We start from the raw sequence: 5963 nt of genomic DNA on the forward strand, positions 1-5963 counted from the left end.
TTTTACTCTAACGAAATTTGAAATTCTGACAACCACAGTTTCGCTTGCTGACGCTTGGTACTCCGAACGAGAAATTTCCGAATCAGAAGGATGGAATCGCATTCGTATTCGGCGAAGAATATCGAATTACAGAGCGTCCGATATCGCGATTGAAGACCCTACAAGTCGAGAAACGCTATTCAAAGGGCAGGGAACAATAGCTACCGAAACAAGAGCTTCGGGGAACGGTTGTCCGGGCATATAGTGGAATTTTGGCACTGCAGTGATGCAACAACGGTTGGTAAGCGAAAAAAAACAAAAGCTTTCTCATAAATTCCAATTTGGTTGTCGACGCCAGGGATGGATGTTCTACGTCAGCGGTGGAGAAGGGGCTTGACCAGGGCAGAGGGTCGGTTAGCTGGAAAGCGCGGAAAGGGGTAAAACTCCGTAATATCTGGGGGATGTTGGCACCGTTCGATCGTAGTGGGTGAAAAAATCTGACAAAAGAATCACTGCCCAACCGAATACGGCCCGTTTGTTGATAAACAATGGACTGATGATTTATCGTTGGTTTATCAGTAAATCGAATCCATTCGTCATTTATCGGTGGCTGGTCAGCATGCATGCTCTTCCCTGTGGCCGACAACGACTGAACCGGAAACTGCTAACTTTTTCATCGACACAGTGGGTATTACAATATATATTTAAGAAACGAGCCTAAAGTCGACATAGACAGAATTCACGTGTGAATTTATCATCTCTCTTTGTTGATGCTAGTAGTGGAAATTTGTTTTCGAAATAAAAACGCGTTCTTTGATAGCTTACCGAAAAGAAAACAAGACAAAAGATAGAGATAAGCTCAGCTTCTCTTATACAATTATAAAGATAGGATTAAAGTTTATTAGACAATTGAGATTGATTGCGACAATCCTAGATTTGAAATTAAATCCACGATTGTGTCCAGAATTTTAAAAAGCATAGAATTTCAAAAAGCATGGGGTCTTTAAATAAATATTAATTTACAGAAAAAGATACACGAAATCTTAGTAATATTTTTACTAGAATGAAGGATATTTCCGAGTAAAATCAAGTAATTTTTAAGATCTCGATAGGGAAATTTTAACTTTCGTTTGTCATGCGAACGTATATAACTTTAACTCACAAAGGAGTTTTAACATCAATCTTTCCTAAAATATGGTAACCCTAAATAGGGCATACAAATTTTTGTTATTAGTCGAAAATGCTACTTCTACAAATCAAATATCGCGTGACAAAGTTAGAGATCAAGTTTCCGCCATTCATACATACCATACGTATTATCAACTTAATCTGTCTCGACTATAGTTCTCGTTTCGTGCGGGAAGGAATATACGAATAAAATCTTTGGAAAGAAGATTTCAAAGAAGGATCGGATAATTGTGACGATGCGAATCCTATGAAATACGAGTCAGCACTCGTAACAGGGTACATGTGCGAGACACTCGGCATTACTCAAAGCACAGTGCACAACATACGCGATGTGAAACAACACAAAGTGAGTAGTGCGCAACGTGGTACACATTGCATAGTGTATGAGACACCAACCACTACTCAGAATATAAAGCATAATATGCCAGGTCGAAGATAGCGAGCAAAGCTTTCTACATCGTGTGTGGTGTACAAGACTTCAATTATTGATTAAATCATTTCACGCTATTGCCGACTTAGCAAGAGTCACAACAATAAAATGACTGCCATAAATATAAAAATAAGAAAGACAGTCGTACAAAAGTGTGTCCATTACAAAATGTTAAAAGCCTTTAACCCAAACTAATCGTCATATTTAAATCAACGATATAAATCAAGTAGATAAAGCTATTCTTACTTGGACATGAAAAATCTCCGCAATATTGCAGGTATCGCGACACACTTGATACGCTTAGATTAACTCGTAGATATTTGTGTTGCACCGACGTTTACTCAAGAGAAGCGCGCATTCTCCAAGCGCGTCCAATAAACGTCGACAAATATTCACTCGAGCTCCTATGGGTAATTTCGGATCCATTTCACGATCCATATAGCAGGACAACCCCCTTGCTACGCATCAATCGATAACACGAACAATAATCGTTCGGACATAGCTTTTCGATTGAATTGTTTGATTAAAGCGCTATGACAAGAGAGAAATAAACTCGTATCGAAATGTTTCGCGACGCGAAAGATAAACGATCGTTTTCAATCTCTTTTGGTGCGCAGTGGAATTTCCAGGGAGGTGCGATTCAGCAACGGAAAAATATCGAGAAAACTTGAAACTCGATATCCGTGCGCCACGGTTAGAATAAACGAACTTTTTGTCCGAGACGGCGCGACGCGTGCTCCGCGACTTCATCGCCCGGCAAAATATTACTTCGGAAATTATGGCGTTTTCTCTCGGCCTCGCTCGCATGCTTGCTCACGCCCTTTGGCCGTGTCATACGGCTGCGGCCACTTTTACGGCGCGAAAAAGTACCACAATGAAAAAACAAAAAATAACGACACCGAGCGTTCGCCGCAGATGAAACGCTACGCGAGGAAAGAACGAGCGCCGGAAAAATTTCAGACCGACTGCAAATCGCGGTTGAAGTTACAGCGGTGCGCTCGTAAAAATGGCAACGGTCACCGTTTCTTATTCGTCGGCCTCGTATCGCGTCGATATAGAAATACAAGTTGGATTAACGGCCAACCCTTCTCAGATTTAACGCGCACCGCTCTATTTCACCCCCGCGTGTTTTATGCGACTTTCAGTACCTTTTTTCCCTTCCTGCGTCGCGCTTCTTGATACTTTCCTCGTCGTTTTCTCTTTCTTCCGTGCTACGACCAACTTTCGTTTTCTCTCTCTCTCTCTCTCCCTCTCCCTCTTCGCCAATGACGAAGTGGACGCAGAAGTATGTTCATTCGGAGGTAAATAAATTAATTCAGAGAAACTTCTTTACGGTCGGATATAAGAGAATTTCATGTAAGTCCAAGTTATTTAATACCTCATTCGAACTTCCACTCTAAGTTCGCTGATAATACCTTATTTAAGTTCCCTCTAATTTACGTCGTAAAGTGAAAGAAGATTCCCACTCTTGGTGGAGTTTGCCATGTTAATTGTCAATAGATCAGAAAGGAAAATTGCCGCATTGGCATATTCGATTTTGCTTCAATGATTCCAAGGAGCGAGTAACGTACGTACGTGAAAGAAACAAGCCATATAGAGAGTGGAGAGCTACGAAATCGTATTTCTTATTTTTCGAATGGCCGCGAATGAAAAGAAGCAGCATAAATCGAGCATAAGCATTGCCTTCCATGTAGAAATCCTGATGTTGCTCGAAACGTAAATTTTTTCCCACTGAAAACTCAGCATCGAGGCCAAGCACTTTTTTTAGATTTTTTAACGCAACGTTTTGACCAAGGAGATCTTCACGTGTTTCTTTTGAAAAAGTGAGTCGATTGTGTCGATAAATTTTAAGTAGTCGAGGGAAAATAAACGTAATACTATAATACACGCAATGCGTAACGTGTTGGATTATTCTTCTTATTTAGTTTGCCAGAAAGTAGAACAAAGAACGTATCGGAAGATAGACTTAAATGCTCTTAAAGAATCGTATGCTAACCCTTCAATAACACGCTGTACAACGCTATAATATTTTCCTACGGTTAGTTTCATGCGATTTAATGTCATTACATTTAGTTACTTTTACACATGGCGTCCACTGAAACAGTTTTATCAGCTATCCGAGTTCTATAATGAGTTTTCCATCCTTTAATTACACTTCTAACGCAAGTACCGTATATGTTTATGCATTTATGAGAAATTTCAACGTGTAAAAATGTACGGAATGCGTATAGTACGTAAAAATATACAAAATATCCAAAGCACAGTATTTATCAAAATATTTAGTGAACAAACTAATTTCCACTTAGGTTTTTATTTCTTTATTCGTATTCATAAAAATTGAATTCGCATAAGAATTTGCAGTTCAGTCGAGGCACTTGGTACCTATTATGACTGCAAATGTTGCGATTTCCTGTCACGTGAAAACTTCTCTGAATTGTTTTCCGTAGCGGTCGAATGTTTAATGCAAACGAACGTAACATGTATGTGACGTTGCCGAAAAGCTGTTACTTTAGGACTTCGTTAATCTCGTACGGCTAAAAGTTGGCCCACAGAGCGTGTATAATAAGTTTGAGCGTATGCAAAAGCCTGCGAAAATGCAAAAATATTTTGCTGTCTTTGACGTCGAAATTCGTTTGAACACGAGAAACATCGAGAAGGTTTTGGGACGTGATATTCGTGAAAACACGCAGCAACCAACTACGAGCTAGCATCGCAAACATCAAACTAATAAAATATGTTGGCACGATCCTTTTTCACCGGCGTTCGTGTAACTCTAAACTGTGCAAGCCCTCTCTACACTTTTTTCTGACGGCTGCATCTGGGATTAGAAGTATACAGCAGCACGGCGGGAAAAAAGCATTTCGCATGCAACCACGTGTAAAAAGTACAAAAACGTCCAATGGTGCCTTTTAATTAGTCGCGGGACACCCGCGTTTTCGAAAAAGATTAACCGGCAAAAAATCAAAATAATCCCCAGAGAAAAATATTTTTAATCTTGTAAAAAATTTATGCGCCGCATTGCACAAATTAAACTCGACCGCCACTCTAGAGACTGGCAGTCGTTTTCAATTAACCAAGACCATCGTGTTCGCGGTTTCAAAACAATTCGTTTGCTAGATATTAAACGATCTTGAAAAAAAGCCTTTTTCTTCCTTTCTCCTACCCCCACCCTTCCCCACCCTTTCTCTCTCTCTCTCTCTCTCTCTCTCTTTCTCTCTCTCTCTCTCTCTATCCTTTTCACTCTCGATAAATTTTTTAAATCGCAAGAGATAATTAAACGAGGAGAATAAAAATCATTTCAAACAGCGATAGGAATGAAACTACCGATGAGTCCCAGCTGGAAGCGCGAGGAATATGGCTGTATACATATATTTCTACGTAAACTGAATATTTTGTAAATGCTAAAATAGTCGAACTTCCGGTAAATATCGGTAGCCGGCGGAAACCGGGCGAATATTTTAATTTGCAGTCGTGTGTACCATAACACGTGTCACAGCGCTCGCAACCATTGTTAATGCTTAATCGTGTGCGGAAACCGGTCGATAAATTTTCAAACAACGTGTAAAAGAGCCGGCGTAATTGTAACCACGAAACCATGGCGCTCTTTGATTTAGTGGAACTTTAGCTGAATGCGATTCAAACTATCGACGAGCGTTTACCATTCGCAACGATGGACGCTCGAAAAACCGATTGACGAAAAGCTGACGAACCAAAAGGGCTTCTTCGCATCACAATTTTCGAGCCCGCCATGTGAAGATGGCATGCGAAGATTCGCGTGACTCGCAAGAATTGCAAACTATACGAGTGGGACACGCTGGTATCATCGATTTTGAAATATCGAAGTTTCGTTCCAGCTGAAATTTCCATGCAAAACACAGAGGAGGAATGGGCCCAGGGTTGTTAGAATTCGAAACGAGGCTAACTCATATTTTCACCAGAAGTGCTATCTCGATTATGCGGAATACAAGGGAACCGTTCGGCCGGAACGGGAAAAGAGAAGAAGAAGAGGGTAAAAAAAAGGAGCCATGGAGAATTCCGAAAGAACTTTCGCCGCGAAACTTTCACATCGGCAACTCTTATTTTAACGGTGGGTGAATTTTTCACAGGGAAACTGGTAAGGGAGAGGAAGAATTTCGTACGCGTACACGCCAAAGTAACTTCGTTCGCCTCGTGAATTCGTCGAAGTGGCCTGATAAACCTACGAAGCTTGAACGCGTCTTTATTTCGCGAATATTCGAAAACCTTTACACGATGCGTTGAAATAATTGGAAATAAAATTTATAACGTATGATGCTTGTTAATTCTTTTATCTGGCTTTCCTCTCCTTTTTTTTCTATTTTTTTTTTTTTTTTTTTTTTTTTTTTTT

This window comes from Bombus impatiens, unplaced genomic scaffold (genome assembly GCF_000188095.3).
Source record: "Bombus impatiens unplaced genomic scaffold, BIMP_2.2 scf_1002, whole genome shotgun sequence".
Classification (NCBI taxonomy): Eukaryota; Metazoa; Arthropoda; class Insecta; order Hymenoptera; family Apidae; genus Bombus; species Bombus impatiens.